The sequence below is a fragment of the Calidris pugnax genome, unplaced genomic scaffold, assembly GCF_001431845.1.
Source record: "Calidris pugnax isolate Ruff unplaced genomic scaffold, ASM143184v1 scaffold24, whole genome shotgun sequence".
NCBI classification, from domain to species: Eukaryota; Metazoa; Chordata; class Aves; order Charadriiformes; family Scolopacidae; genus Calidris; species Calidris pugnax.
In genome coordinates, this window is record NW_015090922.1 from 10,960,131 (window position 1) to 10,982,749 (window position 22,619).

Consider the following 22,619-nt stretch of genomic DNA (forward strand, 5'->3'; position numbering starts at 1 on the left):
TTTGATCCCACTCAAAATCTTTGATGGCTCTTTTAGACTGTATTGCAGTGTAAAATAATTATTCCCACTGAAGATGCAAAGGAATTTAGCTCCCTGTACTCCTCAGCTATGTTAGTTTTGCAAGGCTAGTAGAAATTTTAATAAGTAGTAGAGCCTTTATTTTTGTAACCAAGTCAGCAGATCTTATCTTGGCTATCTATGGGGAGTAGATCTGATGAGTAAGAAGTTGCTTTTTTTATATAGTTAACTTTTCAGAGGATCACAATTTGAAAATGGTTGTGACATAACTGGGTCACATCTGAAAATTTTCTATAAGCTGCATAAAATGAGAAGTTGAGGTAGCTGCTTTTGTCACAAGATGTATTCTTAGAGCTGCAGTGAATCGTGTAGTTGAGAGGTCTGCATATTGGATGGTTACTGAAAACTGCAGAACAGTCATAAATCTGTAACTGATTAGTAGACCTTCAGTGTCTTAAATCTGTTGCTTTTAAATAGTTACAAAGTAAGAATTAGGGTATATATGCATGTGCATCACATACTGTGTTTCTTCTTTCATTGCCTTTGTTTTACGTGTTTAATCGTGGGCGTGCTGCACTACAAAGAATATCGTGTCCCAGGGTTTGGCTGGTGTGAGTGTTGGAGAGGAGACAGTAGTAAGACAAGTTTCAGGAGTGATAAAACTGCCTATTTCAACTGCCTATAACTCCAGTACGTAACAAACCATTTCCAGATTTTGATGCATGCTGTAACTTCTCGTTGGAAACAAGAATGGATTGATTCAGATATCATACAGATTGCTAACTGGACTGGGAAATTATAATAAAACATGATTCATAAGCTTATAGAGTTTACTTTAGATAAGAATCCTTATGCTGTTTTTATATCAGTGGGCATGCTAGCTGATTTTTTCTGCCAAATCTCCCCGTATCCCAAACAATGAAAAAATTTTATAATTGTGGATATAAAACAGATCAAATGAGAGCATCTGAAGTCTAAGCTTCTACTTTGGTTCAAAACATTTGAGGTTTTCTTACAGATGTTTTGATTTATTTTCACGGTCACTGAATATTTTTTAGGAGTTGGGCAATTAGTCATATGTGATCTAGAAGGATTAATCCAAAGGCCACTTAGCGTCTGCAAAAACTAATCCACTAACTTTAAAAAAATGTTAAATCCTGTGGTGTATGCATGTACTAAATCTATAACTTACACATGTCTACCTCACTGGTATTCATGCCAGGGACAGATATAGCATGCTGCTGTACATTTGTACAGCTCATTTTAGTTTAGTTTCGTTCAGGTTAATCAGATATGATGTGAGTGTCTAAAATGATAGCTAGATTGTCATTTTTATAAACAGTAATCAAATTAGCTTTTATTGTGTTAAGAACTCCCATTTTTCTGTTTATTTCTCTTCCCTCAGAGTAAGGCTACAAATCTGACTGACCGAGAAGACAAATATCCAGAGAGGTGTAAAGAAGCATTTGGAAAGGCAGAGAGCAAGGGTCTCTTAAAGCAGATCAGCCACTGATGGAAAAAGTTTTTAATTCTTTTGGCAGCTGATCTGCTTTGAGAGATTTTTCTCCTCTTGCATATTTTTCCATCATCCCTGGCTGGATATTTCTGCCCCACTGGTAAGTCAAATGCCAAATCAAATGTTGGTATGGCTGGGCTCTAACTGAGGGGCAATGATTCCAAGTGTGAAGGTAGGGCAGAAACAATTGGGTTTTTACTTCTTTTTTAAGCACAAGTACTGGTTGTGTTACAAGATGAAATTTTTAACTCAAGTGTGAATTAGTCACATAGAAAGTTCTACAAATGGAACAACTTGCTAGACATTCTTTCCAAAGAGGAGGAATTTGGGTAAGAATAAATTAGGAGGAAATTTGTATTGTTTTCCTGGCTTTAATTGTTTTCTGAAAGCATTTCCTCAACTTGACAGCTGCTGAGTTTAAAAACAAATAGATATACTTACCATAAGCTGGTGGTGGCCTTTTCCACATTGCTTTAGGGCCTGGAATGGGTTTTGTGAATATTTTTGTGTCATGAAAAAAATCCATGTTTTCTCAAGAAGTGTACATTTATAGTAAAACATTTTTCTATCTAGACCTGTGCATGCACACAGTAAATTAAATGTACATTCTCTGTTCTGAAAAAAAGTTAAGCATACAGAGAAAATTGTACAGTCATGGCCTGAAGTTGTGTTTCTGGTCCTTGTAGAACTTCAATGTGAGGACTTCATCAATAGCATTATAAGGTGTGCAAGGATCAGCTCAATAACATTTATATGTTTAAATTACTTCACTTGCTCCACTTCAGTACTACTGTATGTTTTTGTGGCCAGGTTGTGTTTGAATCTTGGATAATTTGTTCATTCCCACTTACCTGCATGTTCATTTACAGCTAACTCTCATTATTTGGTCAAGAGTCTTCATCTTCCCAGAGTTCTGAGTAAAGGTTATCTGTACATGATGAAATTCAAGCTCAAGCATCTAGAAAAGATTTTTACAAGAACAAATGGAATCTTTAAATTTATACCTAGAAGACCACTTTCAAAACTTTTAAATGTAAGTCTGAATTTAGAAGATGGAGAGCGAATTAGTTGGAATGCATTAAGACTCCAATGGGAAGGGGTTTCCCTATTGGTAAGACAGATCAAAAGTGGAATGTAGCTGGTCCCTTATATTGAGGATCTTGGCAAGTTCACCTCTTTACTTTTTCCCCCCAATATTAGCTATTAGCCCTCAGAATTAAACTGTTTTCTTCTGGTTTTTTAGTTGTGTGTATGTGTTACTTTTTTTATCCTTGAACTACATTTTATTTCCTCATTTTGGGGAAGAAATTAATGGGTTTTGTCTGGGTTTTATTTTTGTTTTAATATCTGCCTATAAACTTAACAAATTTACATTTTACTTCTGTCTTCTTAACTACTCACTTGACAACTCCAGCCACTGGCTTAAGTGTACCTAAGGTATATCTTTACTAAGATCTATGTGAGAATAGAGATGTGCCTCAATATTTGTGGGATGCAGACCTAGATGTTCATTGAGCAAACGTGTTTCCCTTACTGGCACCAAATTCCACTATGAATATTTGATACATGGACAACCATACATAGTTTTTCTTCTATACCCTCTTGCATTTTTACCTCTTTTACAGTACTTTCTCACTTGATTTTGACAAAGTATTCCTTTTTCAGATTGATTCTTTTGTAAGAATTACTTTAAATGCCATTTGAATACAAAAGAATGTCCTTTTACTTTCGTTCTTTTGCTTTATCATAAAATTTATAAAAGGAGATGTTTTGTTTAAATTTTGGAGGTAGCAGTAGGTTCCTAGGAAAACATTGTAACATTACAGAATCGCAGAATGATATGGGGTTGGAACGGACCTCTGGAGATAATCTAGTCCAATCCCAGCCAACATTAGTTAGTCAGTATTTTTTGACCTTAAGAAGGAGATGTATTTTCAGTTTGGCGAGGTATAAATTACTTTTTCAGTTACTCAGGTTTAATGCAATGCAAATAGCACACAGATCTTACCCTGCTCGTTGTTTAGTCATCCATGGAATCTGTGGCTCATGTGGCTCACGTTTCTAATATAAGCAAATAAAACTTGGAATTTTTTTCTTTTATATATTAAAAAGCATTAAAAAAGAAAGAAATATACTTTTTTCCAGTCCACATAAAGTTTCTTGGGCTTGGTTCATAATCAGATTTAGACTGAGGATTAATTTGGCCTTTGTATTTTTCCCATCCTATATGTATTTTCCCACTCAAACCAGTCCCTTTCTTAACTTTTTATTCCAAATATTTGCTTCTGAGCCTTTCCCTAGCCTTCTCTTTATTGTCAGCATCTGCTTTTCTTCCTTTCCTGTTACCTTTCTGTTTCTTCAAGTCGAGCTCTTTAAACATTTACGGTTTCAGAAAGTTTCCAATCTGCCATTACTAGTAAGCTCTTAAAAGAATTCCTCACCTAGAAGTGTCTAAGTAGGACATTGTTACTTCATCAAAAGATTAAAATATTTTTCTAATTATGTGTCAATTTAGATTGTAAAGCTCTTGTAAAATCCTTGTGTTTGGTGGTCGTTTCTTTAAATACATTTCAGTGAGAAAGACAAGGGTTGTGAGCGTCAGCAAGATATGCCTTCAAACTGTTTAGGTTTGATTGCATTGCATTATAGAATGCTTCATTACTAGTTTAACCTCTCCAAGGTTTTCAGCTGCTGTTTTATTTAGCTATACCGACTACACTGCCTACAGCAACTCCAGGCAATGATTCCCCCAGTGGCATGCATGAGCTGCCCTGCTCTACTGCAAAAATACATTATGGCTGAATTTGCCCTCAGAGTTTGGAAAGATCTAAAGTCTTTGGAGACTAAAAATGTGTTTTTTCTTTGTTTTAGCTGGCAGTATGAGCCTCTGGCATTTTAAAGTGCAAGTCATTAGCGTCCACAAGGGTGATGTTAATATGTCTGTGTTTCAATCTCAGGACATTTTCCAGTTGCTTCTGCCACAACAATCTCTGCCATCTCAGTGCTTTTTAAGCCCCTTGTGAATTCAAGTAAGCTTTGCAATGCCAGTAAGAATCACTGTAGACTTCGGCTGAAACCAGTTGCTACCTGATTTATTCTTTTTGCAGCAGTTGGCAGCGAGGTTGAAACTCATTCAACTCATTCAGAGCTACTTGATGGGGGGGGGGGCATAAAGAGAATGAGGGATTTAACATTTAGAAGCATTAAACACCATCAAAAGAAAAAACTAGAGGATTTTGACAACCTTATCTTTTAAATTATTTGTATTTATTTTTTAAAATTGAGGAGCTGTGATTTAGACTTCCTCAGTTGCACATACAAAATCCCAGCAACAGTGATAAGATGGCACCCAGAAATAAAAGCAAACTAAAGGATCAATTGAAGCAGGCGAGAGCCTGGCCTGAGGGACCAGATGACAGTCCTCATTGAGGAGCAGGACGGAATCTGTCAACAAAGGTAATGCCTTGCGGGAAATGCAATAAGGCAGCACAGAGAGATCAAGGGCTGACCCTTTCACCCCGCGTGTAAGCACGGAGCATGGATGTACGGTGCGGTGGGTCAATTGCTGCTTGCTTTCACTGGGAGGAATGTCAGAAATACTCCCCTTTTAGGCTGCGTTACTGTATTCCCTCCAGTTCCCAGCTCAGGCATAATCCCCGCTCCCACAACTAAGAGGAATGTAATCTAATCGGAGGGATGGGGCAGAAGAAGAAAAGAGGTCTGAATGTGAAGACAACCAAGCGAAGCTAAGAACATAAACATTTTGGCAAGCGTTGTTATTTTTAGGCGTTTCCTTTGGTCTTAGGGAAAACTAAGCAGTATGGTGCCAAGTCAATAGCGCCTGGGGTTAGATCGCAAGGTTTCAGGGCCGTTGCTGCCTGTCCCCGCTGTGTAAATACATAAAAGGACTGGAGACTAAGAAATGTGGTTTCTTAGTCTTCTGGCTCATGATTGGTTTCCCCCCTAAACATCTTTAAATTGAGCGCTCTGCAGGGGATTATTCCCTCCAGCCCCAAGCGGAGAGGGTCTCTCTGGTGCAGGTTCCTGCCTGCTCCTGCCGCCGGCGTCAGACACGGGTCCTCCAGAAAAGAGCGGGAAAGAGTCATCTGCCCACATGCAGGTGTCCAACATCTTGTGCCCGGCTCCGTGAGGGAGCCTGAACAGAAGGGATAAGCCTGGGACACTTCATAATTGCTACCGCCCGGCTGATTTGGTACTTTATAGAGATTAGTGTTTTGCTCGTGAAGTGTATGAAAAGTCCCAGAAGGGCCATGGTTTGGAGGAAGCCCATCCAGATCTTCAGACCTGCAGGTAGTGAGATCATGGTGTATTGGTTAAAAAAAAAATCAGTCCTGTTCACCTATTTATTTTTACATTAATTATTACATTTATGGATAAATATAAGGCTATTCAGATGTTTCTAAACTCAGATTTGTTGAAAATGTCAGAACTCTTTATTTTGGTTTTGAATAACTGTCGTGGTTTTGGAGTCTGATTTACCTCAGACCAGGACGGTAACACTTTTTCCTTTGGATCACTAACTTTTATTCACGTGTGTTACAGTAGCAAGTAGCTCTGATCCAGCTGAGACCATCACAGAAATTCATGCATTACTCTGAATGTCATTAATAGTTTATATTATATATTGGTCTGACCTGTTTATACACTGGCCTACAAGGAACTAAGGACTTCAATGTAAATTTCAATTTTGGTGAATCTGCAGCCATTCTGGGCTGGTGCAGAAGCGGGAGTGGTTGGGATGGACGGTGCAAGGGATTAAAAAGCAGAACCCAGGTGTTGGCTCATTCATGGTACCTTAATGTCAACAACTGAGGAGAGGGATGGACTCTAGTTTTGTACGGGAGGAGGTCGAGCTGTCTTAAGGGAACTGTAGGAATACATTTATGGTCACTGGAATGACAACTCAGAGTTTTGTGACCAAAGTTACAAATGCGTGGATGGCAGCACTAAGCACAGAGTCGGTTTGACTTCCAATCCCCTATACCAGAACACATCTTGCCTCTTTTTAATTGTTTTGAATGTGATTGGAACGAGCAACTGATGGTCTCCTTATGCTCTGAGAACTATGTTAAGGTGCTCCTTTTAAAGTGTGAATTTGACAGGATTCACAGACAAGTACCAGAAATAAAAAATAGTGGGCAGTGTCTTGTAGTTCTCCTTAGCTGAAAGTTGCCCATCAAAAGCAGTCATGCACTTAGAAAGCTTTGTACGTGTTTCGCTGACAAAAAGAGGCAAGGATGGCTGTGGGCCTGTGTTCATGTAACAGATACCAATATGAAGTAGGTGTTCAGTGCATCTACATCTTTAAAAAAGGCTGAGTGTATCTGATGTATTTTTAATTTAATTTATTAGTGTCTATTTGCAAAAAAAATGTGAGGGCATTGTACTATTTTAATTATTAAGGGCCAAGTTTTGTTTATATTGTTTAAAAAATAGTATTCCATTTTATATACATTCAACACAAATTGTTTGAGAATAATTGTCTGAGAATAATCAGTGTTCCTTTTATACAAATTCAACAGAAATTGTCTGAGAATAATAGCTACAAGAGGTTCTGTTTTGCATATCTATCACTCTTCCAGGTGGATGCTCTAAAAGCATTTTGCAAACAATAATAAATTTAGCTTTGCAACACCCTGCTGGTGTGAATGAATATTATGAACATTTTTTAAAATAGGAAAACTGAGGCATAGAGATATTTAAGCAAAATGCCCCAAGGGTAGCCACTGGCATTACTTTAGGATGCTTCCATTTTCTTTCAATGAAAGAAAATAACACTACATTATCAAACGCTACATTATCAAACTGTTGAAAGTGTAAGGAAAAAGTTTTATGATGCTGTCATCACTTCTGCAGTCTTTTTCCTTGGAAGATGAGTGGTGGTCTAGAAGGATGTTTGGGATTTCAAAGAAAATCACTTCAGATTATCTGGAAAGGGCTGTTGCGAACATCATAATGAGGTGCATTAGATATTATGACCCTTTTAATTTGTAATAATGTACAATTGTATGTGAACATAACTTTTAGATTACTTTCTAAGATAAATGGTGAACATTTTATGTTTTGATGGTAAGTCCATTCCGAATTTTCTAGATATGCATTTAGAAATATATTTTTTTAATGGACAGAAAAATATTTTTAAATGTCAATAACCTTATACATCCAACACAATATTACAAATAGAAAGATACAGAAAAGTTCTCCCCGTTGCTGCAGAGAATCGGTTTTACTGGTGCAAAAGGAAAAGTCTTTTCATAAGTAAAAAGCCAAAGGAGAGACATTGCATGAGATGTTAAAAGACTTTGCAGTCTTGATGAATTGTAAGCAGTAAGAACCACACACTGGACTCCATTATAACTGTAGCCCATCGGTGCCTCCAAAGTTTGATCTGAACTCCTCTCCATGGGTGTGAGAAAGCTAATCAAAGCTGATGGATCTTTACAATAATGTGAATTTTCTTTGGCTTTAAACAGAGTCGGTATTTTTCTAACTTGATTATACTAGCCATCTTGATTTCTTGGCTTCTGCTTCAGCCAGTTGTGGAATAAAGTCTTGATGTAGTTCATTGACAGTACTACAGAGCTGCTGCAACGTACCAAAAGATCTGAGATGAGATATAGAACATGTAAGAATGGGTATTAAAATAAGTCAGAGCTGAAGCAACCCTTAGCAAAAGTATCTGGCATAGTTACATATAGTGTAAAATTTGCACCTCGTCTGTAAAAGGTACACTGTCTTATGTCCTTATTGTAGAAAAATTCGACTCAAGCTTCCCATGTGTAGCATCACTTAGTATTTATAGACTTGACAGTTTAGAATCCTGCCCATTCTCCATGGGACATCCTCCTTTGCAGCAAAACAACAAAGTACAATTTCACGTATAATTTATTCATAAATTACTTCAAACATGAGAAATTATTCTTTACCAATAAATCATTATGCAGTGCACACTCATTTTATGGTCTAGTAATTAGTGTTGTTTCATGATTTTTATGCTCCTTATTTCAGCTATTTAACAATTTATTTCTAAGTTAAATAAATTAGTTGGCAGTAAACTGATCACGCATTGAATTCCAAAACAGGACCCTAGCTAATATCAATTGCCATGTAGGTGCTTCCAAATATAATTACCTTGGAAATCCTGGCATTAGATAACAGGGTAACTTACAGTTAATTTTGCAGCACTCTAGAGTACCTTGCTGCAGATGTAAGTTAGAATTTTCCAGCTGAAACTGAACATTTGCTTTTGAGTTGAGCATTAGCACTGATATGTTGTGTCTCAAGGAATTAACAGAACGAAGTAAATGAATTAAAGACAACAGAAAGCAGGGGTCTGTTTACAATCAATTCTGATTTATTTGAATCTCGTGTCTATCAGTGGTCTTAAAAACAGCTCTGTGTCAACGTAATTAGTTGGTCTGTCAGCTTTTCAGGGGTAGGAAATGTTACTTACTTATATATTACTCCTCTGAGGACTATTTTATTATTTTCATATCAAGACTGTGCTGCAAATGCTAGTGAGGCTTGCAGTACAGATGCTAACCATGAATCAGTGAAACCAGTTCCAGCGAATCCTATTCCAGAACCTCAAGGTGTGAGATAAAACCTGGATCATATTACTTCACAGAGAGACCACTGGAGTCCCTGAAAAATCAGAATGTCTTCTTTCCCCCTTATTGTTCCTCTAATTGAAGAGTACTGCAATTTTCTTATCTTTTCCTGCTTAACTAGAAAACTGCTTGTGGGCTTTTTCCCTTCGCTTCTTAATTAAGCCATTGCTGAGTATGCTCTGTTCTGGCTGGACAGGACTCAGTTATATTGGGCTGGTGGTGAAAAAAGAAGAATGCATTAAAGTAAAAGCTAAGCAATGGAGTTTGAGCCCTATAATAAAGTTATTTCGTGAAATTGTTTTTCAGGTGTTTGCAGGAATGTTTGATAGAAGAGTTTTGGTGTTTTTTTTATAGGCTATTGGATTTCAATATTTGTCCCTTAAGACTTAGCGATGGAAAGGCTTTGAGTGCAATGAAAACTCCATCAATTTTCATATAAATGCTTTTTCTGAAAATAATGATTTAAAGGTTTTGTAGGGCAACTCCCTTCAAAAGGTTAGCCAGACTAATCTAATTGTACTGCGTGGTGAATCTATGGAGAGCTTGAGTGCTGTGTAGTTGAACTGTTTTCACAAAATAAAATTACTGTAATCAGTGTATATGTATTCCATTAATTTATGAAATATCTATTAGTAACTATTCTGCAATACAATACAGAAACAAAGATTTCCTTTTCTCATGTGACTTGCTATCTATGTTAATTAAACTATCACATCCCAGTTTACCATTTATGAGGATCGCTACTTGTAGGCGCTTTGAGTTAGACTTTTAATGATTAGACTCAACTCGTGGGTCATCCCTCCCTCAGCCTCTCTCCCCACCTCTCAGTGTGTTTGTACACACATGGCTCTGCAGTCGGGTAATACCTACTATAAAGGGAAAGGCTAGATTTGGTATAGATCTAGAAGGTTGTATCATTTACTGACTCTTCCCTGGATTAAAAGTGATCAGGATCACCAGAGTGGTGAAAATCAGACATTTTTGCGCACCAAAGATGTAGATTTCCAATATTTAAAGCTTGAATATGAGTTTGTTATAAAAGTTGTCAGTGGCACCTGCACTGCGGGTTTGCTTGGATCTTTGTCTCTGCAGAACAAGGTGGCTGAAAAACCCACTTTCAAGTGGTGGTGTTTTTTTATTTAATGCTGTTAATATCAGTGGCTGTAAAGTTCTACAGGTGCTGAATGCCTTTGAAAATTCTCCTCATGGTCCGTTAATACAATTTTATTAACGTATGTACTTGTCTAGTACTTTGGGCTGAGGACACTCCACAGATACTGACCTAAATTTTACCTTTGAGCATACTACTGATAAAAATGGTGTTATAGAGCTCTATACAGCCAAGGTGATGTAAGCAAAGGACCTCCTAGGTCTTCACATCAAACACAACCTCACGTACCACGTCACGTAACTTTTCCTGACCTTGTTAAAATTCATCGTGCTGGGGAGCAGCCCCTTTTGCTTCCAGTGCTCGGATGAGCAGCTGTGTTGCAGGACTGGATTGCCCCAGGAGCTTCCTCCAGCAGCCCTTTGGCTTACATAGAACCAGTCATTTATTTGCCTGTCATGATGGTTAAATGGAAATCGTTTTCCTTCTGCATCCAATTTCTATATTTCTTAAAAGAAAGTGATATCTCTATCAGCCTCAACAAGTCACTGTCTTCTCATGTTATCTCATCAAACAGCCTCTTCTTGCAGGACTGGTCCAGTCTGAGTTCGTTCCTGAACCAGCAATCTGAAAGCTTCATAATAAGGTATCACCTAAAGCTTCCAGATAGGGTGTCACCAACTGTGTTGCACAATGATATTAATAGTTCTTCAACAGAAAAATCTCATCTGATACCAGTTGGTATCATGCCTTTCTCACCCTGGTGTCAGATTGTCATCTGCAGCTCCTCCCGTGATCAGTCATTACACCAGAATATTTCTCCTTATCCAGCTGATGGATTCCCAGTTTACAGCAAAGATTTTGTTATTAGTGTCCAAATGCACAATCTTGTGTTTTGTGATGCACCATTTTTTCACAGTTTTATTATTCCAGTCATCAGGTCTTTTTCTGAGTCATGCTGACTCTGGCACTGCAGTACCTTTTAGCTGAGCGTTGTCAACCTGTCTCATCAGCACACTGTCATTTCTCTGTTAAGGTCACAGAACTTTTGCCAAAGGTTGTTTTTAAAATTATCCTGGAAGATACCCACTGGTAACCTCTCTCCAACTTGAAATGCTTAATTTTCAACATTGTAGGCTTTTATCTCCTCTTTGATCAGTTCATTATGTACTATGTTGTCTTTTACGAGATTAATCTTAAATTTTCCCAGATAGCAGTTTGTCAAATTTTTTAACTGCAAACCTGGCAGAGATTTTCCTCATTTCTTTCAACCAGAATCCAGTGCTTACTTGAAGAGGAAAACAAGGTTAGGCAAACATGAATGACCAGTGAAAAATTAATTTTTAAATGCCATTTACCATTCTATTCATTGAGGAATTTCCATTTGTTTCCAGTCTTTCTCACTGTTTTGCTATAAGTTAGTCCCTGCATGCTATCATATTATTAGTATCTGATTAACAGGTTTTATCTCCCTCTTAACCTGTACAATTTTCTTCCTGACTTTCAAGACTGTTGTTCTTCAGTCCCCATTTAGACAAGATGTTCAAGCATTTCAGTACTGGAATTTTGAAGTGAATGACTTACTTAACTAAAAAAATCACTATATAATCCCAAAGTGAGAAATAAACAGCTGAACAATGGGTTTTCTTACTTGCCTCAGCTGTCCATTGGAATTTTTTAGCTCAGGAGAAACACAAGTTTAGCTGATAGCAACTAATACAAATTTTGTATTTATTGCCTTTCCCTATTTTTGTGCCTTTTACATGAGTTCTAATGAAGGATTCGCAAGGAAACCCAACTGGCAGTCACTTCCCTATACATTTTATCACATATCCCAATAGAGTGACATTTTTAGCATGCTTTTCCAAGTTGTTACATTAACAAATTTGCACTGATTTCTTTATCCTGTCATCTAAAGACCACCTTGTAGTAAGACAGTGAACTTTTACAGCATTCCATAGTTGATGCACTGTCTAATGTCACAAATGTCTGCTCAAATTACTTCACTAAGACTTGAGAAGAGTCTACATTGTGCCTTCCATTTGAGCTTGATTTGACAGAATCAGTCCCTGCGCTAGCTCATGGCACTTATCAGTTAGTCAGCCTTCCTCAGGGAAGAGAATTTAGAGTGCACCATATTCAGTTTTCAGATCAAGCCCTGTCCCCTTAGGAAGCTCTATACTGCATTATTAAACAAGGTGCCATCAGCCGTAGCACCATGCTTAAACATTCAGTCAAATAAAAGACGACATCATTATGTTAACTCTTTTTTCACCAGCTTCATTTGTCTTTCAGTGGTCTGAAATAAAATGCTCAGACAAAGAAGACTTTGCTACATCTTCCCTTTAATTTCTCTTGGAAATGCATAAACATGGGAAGGAAAACCTGATGTTATAAAATAACGATTAAACTTAATGCTTTATGAGGTGGAATTTTTTAAGTGATTTGAGACCAATGTATTGTTTATTTTGTCAGTCTTATATGTAGTTCTCATATAGACTATTCATTTTGTTTGTTTTGATTTAACTGTCATAGCTATACACAACCAAATTCTGAAGATTGCTGTAACTTTAAATGTATTAAAGACAGAAAAGTTACTTCAAGCTAATGTCTAAACGAGAGAAGAAATTGGTCGTAAATGTAGAAGTCCCTTTATAAAATATATTACCTGTTAAACCATCAGTGCACTGTGCAGTAACGTATAAGTAGACTGTGATCAAATTATGCACACAGCGTCAAGAATTATGGATCCTTTAAGTGTTGCATGTCATTTCAATCAAACTGAAAATCACACAGAAGGGAGATGTGCTCCCTCTTGAAAGTGAGTAGATTCGGGATATATACTTTAAGATTTGCATTATAAATCTTCTTGTACATCTTTATTTATCTTGTCAGAGCAGAAATTGTCAAGATTCTCCGAGAAAAGGAAAGATATCCTTTTTAAAGCTTCATGTTGATATAAATATGAAAATGGATTAAACTCTGCTTCCAATTTTCAAACATATGTACTTCAATGAATATTAAATGGTAGACCCATATCATCATCATGACTTATTTACTTTGTAGAGTTTTTATCAAAAAAGGACTGGAGTTTGCTGTGGAGCGTGAAACTCCACTGTAATTGAGTTTAGAGTGGTAAAACCACTAAAGAGGCCATGGCCCCAGAGAGTTCCCTGAAACCCACCTGTCAGCTGGTGTTATATCACTGATCCAACAAGCCGTGCCTTCCTCTTCCCGCTAAAGACTTCTGTGGTAAGAAAAAAAAAAAAGAGAAAAAAAAAAAAAGATGAAAAAACACCCTAAGTTGCTCCTAGGAAAAAACCCCACTGCAACAGCTGCACAGTGTCAGCAGAAATAATGATCTAAAACTCAGCCTCCAAGGGATGCTAGTCTGGGTCCTAATTCTGTAAGGTGTCATTTCTTTCATTGCAATGCCATTAAGCATGAAAGTAATGGAGAGGAAATGAAGGATTCTTTCACCAAAATATAACAAGAGAGAGAAAGGATATTGACAGGAAAAGGTGTCTTGTTTTGCCAAAAGGATGCTTAAATACAGCGATTTAATTCTCACTGTTTTACCATCAAAATTGCACATTTTAACATTGTAGGTTTTGAACATGTATGTTCACGTGAAAATTGAAATTGTAAGCAGGTTTAGTTCCATAGTTTCTTTGGGTTAAAAGCAGATTTTTGTGCGTGGATTGAATGACTCAGAAGGCTGATACTAGACTACTTTAAAACCATTGATGAAGTCAGTCTTCAGGTCAAGTGTTCTGCTTGCAGAACTCCAGGTAGTCCAGTGGAGTTACACCTGTGCAAGATCTGGTTATAAGCTGATAGTGACTGTTGATAATTAACAACTGGTTGACCAGCCTGTTTCCTGTCCAGCAGACCATTAGATCTGAAGCAATATCCCCCTGCTGTAATTTAAGCACCTGCACTAGCCTTTTTAGCAGAGATAAGGAGCTGAATGACACGGGAAATAGCTGCTTCGTGAAACTCAAGGTGATTCCTGCACCAAAATGTCAAGGCAAGTTGGCAGGGCCATGAAGCAGTTTTCCAAAATGGTGCATTTATTCTATTTTTGGCATGAAAAGAGGCTTTCGTCTTCAGATTGTCAAGTAAGTCCCTTCACAAAAGCCAACACCTACCTTCAAAGGCAGTTAAATGCCCGTGCCTTATTTAAGAGCGTGCCTCCACTGAAATCACTGCCATTCTGACGTTGGATCAAAGTCTATAAAAGAAAAGAGTCCAAATGTTTTCTTTTGAGAAGATGTAGCTGATCATATTGAGTCCCTTTTACAAGAAAGAGAAAGAAGCTGCTCCGTTAGACTTGGATTTGTTTCAAAGATTGTGGCTGGCAGATGCATTGTTCTGAAAACTATTCCTGCCAGTTTTTTTATGTGTTACACCTACATTAATATTCAGTGCAAATGAGTCCTCGGTTTGGTCTTTGAATTACTACTGTGATCATCGGTGATGAAATTGAGAAAGGATATGATATTTCTCCTATATCTTTGCTGCACATCAAAGTCTGAAATAGTTCTTCCTACAGGAGCTGTGCTGCTCTCGGAGTTGTCCTGCTGTAACGTGCTTCAAAAACAGTTGCTGGGAGGAACACTACAAATTGCTGTGCGTTGCCTACTTGACCTTGGCACACAAGCTCACTACAGCTCCAGACTGGATCACTGCTGGGAAGAGGATACACAGAAACTTCCAGCCTACTCGGGCAGTGATTTGTGATCCCAACCTGTTCCTGAAGGATAATGAGACTGTTGTTGGTGTGGGTGCTCACCAAGCTGTACGGAGGGATCTTCTCTTTAAATCAGAGAAAGTCACTGCAAATTCAGTGTCTCCCAATGTTTCTGCTTGCTTTCAGTTTCAGACACAGAGTCTTGAGTGATTATTTATGAGCAACATTGAACCTCACTGAAGAAAGCTTCTATTTGTCTGAGTTCTCAATATTCTATGCATGTTTACAACCAAGGAAGCATTTAGGCACATAACAAAATTTAAAATAGGTGTGTTGAGAAGAAGCAGACATTTTGTCTTTTGATTTGATCTTAATGTAAAGAAGCGTGCTTTTTTCTTCAAAGGATGTAGCTTAAATGTTTAAAAATACCACTTTCTCTGTACTATAGATAATTCTAATTTTAGTATTGAGGTGTCAAAATAAACTTTAATCCCCTGCCTTGATATTTTACAGTTCTTGAGGGGCTATACCTCATGCCTGTTGGTGAGTACTTCGGTCTGTAGTACCGCGGTCTTGAGTGTGGCTTCAGTGGTTCTTAAACCAGTTGAACTGTGGGCTGCTACTAAAAGGGGTGATTTTCCTTGAATGATCAGGCTGCTGTTCCTGCCCCACTATCTGCTACAGGGTCTCATTTTTGGTGGCTATCTGAGAGAAATCTTTTTTTTTTTCCCCTCCAGTTAGTTTTCAGTGGGATCAACTCACTGACCTGGCAAAATCTGATGCTGCAGGATTGCTGGACCTGACATGAGGAACGTGGTGAGAGCATGGCAGCACGGGAGGGCAAGCTGAGTGACTTTTTTTGGCAACAGTCTAAGTCACATAGGAGAAGACGTATCATGAAGTCACTTTGCAGTTAATAACAGTGCTGTTTTCTTGCACTAAACAAACAGGGGAAATGTGAGTCAGTATCTCTGAATTACCTTCCTTTTCCTCCCCTTACTCTGCCCACCAGTTTAGTGCCTGCGTTCACATCAGCCTTAAATTTAGCAATACATCAAGAACATGAGAGATGCTTAAAATAAGTCTTTCCATAGATTTTTCACAGGCAGTCTTTTTTACATCTCTCTCACTGCCGTACAACTCCTTGCCTCCAACCCTGCTCACCCACGATGTTTTTTGGCATCTTTATTTGAGAGGTCTGAAATGGAACAACTGAAGAAGAGGTCTGAAATGAACAACCTTACCCTAAAGAATTTGCATGTTGATATTTGTGGGAAGGTACCAAATTTCAGGTGTTCATACTTGCCCTTACAGTGCCATAAGAGGTTCTAGCAATTGCTTAGAAGAACTTTATGGTAACATATGCTAGCAGTATATGCTCCTCAGTGATGACAGAGTATTTGTGCAAAGAGAACTGCCAGAATGGACATGGTGCTGTGGGTTTGGCTGTCGATATTCGTGTTGCTGCTGATGTCTTGTCACTGAATATGGAGTAGCTGACAAGAACCAAAAGAACAAAAAATGGCAGTCTGCATGGTTTCAGCTTTCCTTACCTATTTTGCTCTTGTATGAGGGTGGTAAATGAGTTATATTGTCCTCCTTACTGGAGTTTCAGGAAAAGTATGTTGTTACAATCTGTTGCACAGCAAGCTGGGCTATCAGTCCCAGCAGTTTACTGAAATAAGTCTTCATTGCAATGTCCGCAGTATATTCAAGGTATTTTATTGTGATGTTGGACAGCTCTGTTTCTGCAGAAGACTCATTACTCTTTGGATGTGCTCGTTACCGGATGTTGACTGGCAGCTTTCAAACAAAAGATGTTCACAAATTGTTCACACGTACTGTCCAGACATCATGGAAGTGAAAATCTATTCTTATTATTGAGCCTTACATTTAATACCCAAGTGTGGTATCAGTAGCCTGTCTAGTAAGTGATGAAGGATGTATTACAAGTATTGTAAACGTTGTGGAGATTAATTAGCGCTTCCCTTTCGACAAACGATATCCAACACTAGATGGCACGCTTGGCCTCAGGATCACAGCCCCTTCTGCATGTCCCTGCCTTGCCTGTGTCCTCGCCTTTTGGTCTTTCTTTTCCACGATTTTAAAATGAGAAAGGCAGGTGATGTTACAGGGCACAGTTGGGCCACCCCCGCAGAGTAACCTGTGATCCTCCCCAAGCTGCTTCTTTCTACAAATTTTGAAAAATTTCAAAAAATCCCTTCATATGGGAAGAAAGCATCACTGAAATAGTAAAGTTAGAAGAGAAACGTGAATGAAAATAGCAGAGTACTAAGAATAGTAGCATTTTTAAAGCAAACACTATTTAATAAAAAAAAAAAAAAGGAGAAAGAGGATGCAAAACTATTTTCAACAGGCCTTTTCCTCCTCCTCCATTCCATCATCTATTATTCTTATACAGGCAGATTAGAAATGGTTACATAAACTACAAATAAATTGCATCATGTCAGTTTGATCCAGATCAAAATTTTACTTTACTTTATGACAATTCTTGATTTGATCATTGAACCAAAAATCCATAATTTCAGTACCCCTAAGGCAAAGTGATATGCTCTGCCTTTCCTTGTGTCAGGAACTAGTGGGACATAATAGGATTGGGATTAAAGAGCAAAATGGATGGAGCTAAGGATTCAATGTCCACGCAAAATGAGTTTCAGGGAGGTTACTTGGACTAGCTCTAATCTGCTTCTGGGGGGCAAATGCTCACACACCAGGCAAGGTCTTGGAGCTCAACCTCTGGTTTAATTGCATCGGCCTTGATGATCTCTCAGGCTGCTTTCCAGACCACAGTATTGCAAAATCTCATTCAAAGCTTGTTTTGGTTATGCCTGAAAAACACATACTATCTTTTCCTTGTATATTACTTCAAAGTTCTTAAAAATTAAAGTACTGCTTTTGATGCCATCGACACAGTGCACAAACAGCTGGGTTTCTCTGTACTTCTCTCCATCACTCAGCTGTAGAAAAATGCATCTCGCTTTGCCAGCAGGAATAGAAACTTTCATGAAGTCCTTGTCTCACTAAAGTATTTTTAGCTGTTCTTTACTTCACTTATATGTGAAAATGCATATACCTCTCTGGTATTTTGCCTCATCCTTTTCCATCGTGAGAGGCCTGGCCATACAGTCCTGATGCTGCATTGATGATATCAGAGCACAGACCTCTGCTGTTCTGTTATGAACCTTTTCTACTCCACTGGGATTATTATCAGAGTATGATCTCCCCGGTGAGAGCCCTGGCTCAGATGTTTCTTCTTCCTGAAGGAGGGGAATCAGGTCACAAAGCATGGCTTTCTGTTGGAAGCTGGAATTCCTGTCCTGGCAAATGCAGGCGTTGAACAGAGTGAAAAGCTATTCTTTGTACTCCGGTACCACTCAGTACCAACATTCACACTAAGTGTTCTAAAATAATTAGTTGTCAATTGTTTCTAAATTTCTGCTTTTCCACTACTGTAATTTAAATAATTTTACTTGCATTATTAATGATTTACATCAACCAAAGTGAGCAGGAAACCAAACCACTGAAATCTTAGGAAGTTAAAAGGGGCCTTATTGTACTGTCCACGCTAATAACAAGTCTATTGAGTTTATAGTTCAGCATCCTAATTTTTAGAAGCACTGAAATATCTCCCAGATTGGGTAAAAAAAATGCAGGAAAGGCTGCCCTGTCTAGCTGACACAAAGTCAGAAACCTAATAAAGGGAATGCAGCATTGGAAAGTACAAAAGTCAACATGTCAACATAAATCAACTTTGTCAGAATGAAACAGATGAGTCCATTTGTTGGTAGATCAGATTAACGTAAATCAAGGCAGTATAAAGGTTACACATTATAGGGATTTGTGCCTGGTAAACTTTCATAGTGTGATCAGAGATAGTAATCATCTGGCAGTGGGAATAAAAAGTCAAAGTGAAGCTTAAACGCTGAATCAAAAATCAGTCCTGTTAATGTCTAACACGCTGGGGTCAAAAATTCATAAGAGTCCAGCTGTGAAAATAAGATGGGAGCTGTATTAGTTTTCTCCATTCTGTATCTCACATTTAAGTGTTGTCAGTTGATGAGGGTTTGTCCCTTGGGAATTGTCGTGGGGTAGTTTAGTCCATGTAAAGTGAAAATTTTGCATCACATGGAGGATCTTGTGAAATTCTGTAAGGCATGAGGACTACATGCTGAGATTCATAATGGCGAGGAAGGAACAGTAGAAACAGTAATCTGCCACATGCCCTTATCTAAAAGTGGTTCTTGACAAAAGAAGGCAGCATGTTTGCAGTGTGGAAGCTATCAGAATCTGTGACACATTTTAACAGTCAGTGGTTATTAATGGATAAAAACTGGTAACTTTAGACGGATGCTGACATATAGAACTGTTTAGAAGAACTATAAATCCCAACGGACCCATTCTTTTCCTGCCTTTCAGTACTGTTTCTGTTTGTGGCACTGTGTGAAGTTCCATTACCAGGTCAAAGGTTTGATGCAAACAAGAAATAACCTCTCTTGCAGAATTTATATACTGAAAAAACTTGAATTAAGAAAACTAATCACGTGCAGCTTCTTTAAGGCACATGTTGCATAATGTCTATGCAAATATTTTAGAAAGCTTTTTGTCCATTTCCCCCCCTTTGTTTTCAAATTATGGACTCACAATTCATTGTTTATATGTCCAGAAAATTCTAAATTTATGTAACATTTTAATACCATGGTTTTACTGTCTGCTCAAGAGAAAGAATCTAAATCAAGCAATGAATGAACTTTTAAAAAAGAAATTAATGCAGTCCTGCTTCTTTTTTAAAAATTATTTGCAATCCTTGGCAAATAGTCTAATCTCTGTGATCCAAATTCAGACCTATATAAAAAGTGTTTTCTTCTGCATTTGGCCCCACTCTCCAATTCTTAGTCAGAGATGTCTTCCAAAGAATAAGGTGCTAATAAGCACATTAATACATCATATCTATTTATAAGGGACATATTATGTACTTCCAAACTACATTACACAGAATTGTTGACTGAAGGTATTCAAAGGATTTTCCAACATGTATTTGTTTAGTATATTTAGCCTCATTTTGTAGATGGGGTATCAAGTGACATAAAAACCAAGGGTGGATGATGTCACTATGTAACAACTTCTTTTGTGGTGGTCTAAATGTAATTGAAGGAAGGAGGTTGTGATGTTGTTGGCTGAGGCTGATGTGCTTAAGAGCATGGCCTCTAAGTCCATTGTTTCCCCAACTCTATGACTACCTACTTATGAGTAATTGAAGTTCTGGAAGCTGGAAGTCAGAGTCTGAACCAGTGATTTGTCTGAGAGAACAGGGAGACCTATGGCACAGTCAAGAAAAAAATACCCAAGTATCCCAATTCTCAGTTTCCTGCTCTGGTTAGGAGATTGGTTAGGAGATCACATTGCCTCCTGCCTTATAATTACAGTAAAAGCAACATTTCAACAATAAAAATAACATTCTCATTCATCTGATTATCCAAACTGAGAATAATGTATATAACTAGCATCAGATCATGATATCAAAAGCACAGGTTCTGTTAATTTTGCTTGGTTAAGTATATTTTACTGAATATTCCCATGACTCCCATGTAGAAGACAGTACTACCCTTTGTCAATAAAGGAGGTATATCCTTTCCAAATTATCAACAATGGCTTTCACTTTTAAAGAAATCACTAAAGGGCCAACTGACTTATTGACTGTATTAAGGGAAACACACTGAGTTGGACAAGTTTCCTCAGCAAGTCATGAGGAGCTTGACTTATTGTTCCTGACTTACAGCTCTCATTTGGTGAAAAAAAAAGAAAAACCTTACTTGATAATAAGACAAACATTAGTGCTGATGAGGTGGAAAGATCATCGCCAGGAACACGAAATGCAGAGCTTAATATTCAGGATGACAAAGAAAGACAGTGAGTGACACGAAAACTGAGAGCAGACGATGTCACTTCATACCTGCTTATCTTGTGGTGGTTTAACTGACCTTAGATTGTCATGGGATGGTGCCCTAACCTAATAAAACATGAAGTTGGTTAAAAAGCTACTAATGATAAAAAGATCTACAGTTAAACTAATAACTAAAGTAATTAACTTCCATTCAGATGGGACTCAATTTAGTTTAACAATTACTTCTGTGGAAATTATTTTATTTGCCACATAAATCTAGCCAACTCAGAAATGGGACAGAAAGCTTTTAGCAGCTTAGAGTAACAGAACACCAGTTAATGACAGAAAATGAGAAGCAAAATATGCTACTGGAATAAGAGTACGTATAGTAAATGTAGTGAAATGCCAATGTCCGGAGAGGGAGGCAATCGTTGCTGGGTAATTGTAAGATGAACCTGATCCTGTGGCATTAGGAGTTACAGGAGACCTAGAGAAGAAGGAAGGGTGATAGTGGGACAGAGCTAGGAGCTCTCAGTGAGCATTATCAATGAAGGGAAAAATACAGTATTGACAGAAAGATCTGCAGACAGGAAATGAAGGCAACCACAGACTTCTAAGGTAAGCGAAAAATGAACTATCTCACTGAAATACTAGTTGTTGGTTTAGACTGAGTGTCCTCAAGCTGGGTTTCACTCCAGACATGAAGTCTGTCAACACAGAAATTGTCTTGAAATCTTTTATTATAACTTTCTAATTTAGGTGCTGATTCAGTACTGCTGGGTACTGACTGAGACTGAAAAATACAGCATGGGGGGGAAAGTACTCCTTCCAAACATTCAAGTTTTCTTGGAAGTTTCCCGTCTGAATACTGACCTGGCCTGACCCTATTTAGCTTGTGAGATCTGATGAGATCAGAGCCTGAGGTTATCACTAAACTAAGAAAAGTGATAACAAAACAAAAATGGCATGATTGACAGGGTAGTAGGCTGAACACAATAAACCTATGGAGGACCATGTGTATGTATTCCACTCCTTAATATCCTCTTTGTAGATAAGAAAAATAAGCCTTACCCTGAAGCTAAAATAGTAATGGGATGAGGGCTGCCAGCCTTACTTGATGGCCATAAACAATAAGTATATTATACAAAGATGGATTACTGAAATGGAAAGTGGGTACTTATGAGATGCTACCTTGAGGCAGGACTGAAGCAGGAGCCATCCTGGACCCTTGTGCTGTCTACAGTTATCTCCTTTTGGTGGCCCCGTGTTTCTCAGTAAGCTGTGATATGACCCTGCATAGTCCAACTTTAGTGCTTTTCACTGTCAGGTTCACTGGGGCTATAGAAGATTATTTTGCTTGGAGAAAAAAAAAAAAAGATGCATGAACAAGTCACTGAAAGCATTTACAGATAAAAGATGTAGTCAACAGAAAGCTGTCTAAAGAGGTTTCTTTTGTATTCCACCAACGAAAAGCAGCTACTTATGACAATAGAAAAAATGGCAATAAAGGGTTACATAAGGAAGCTCAGGTTTCTTTTTTTGTGTCCGTGTTTTTCACTAATCTTGAAAATTATTGAGACACATGCTATTATTAAGTTTGTGATGTAATTATACTGAGTTCATTTAAGAGAGCTGTAATGACAGATTTTTCCCTCTGCAATGAGTACTGGAAGTACGTTCAGAATTTAGGCCAAGTTCTGATGTTGCTTTGTAGTGTGATAAATAGGGAAAAACTCCAATAATTTAAAAGG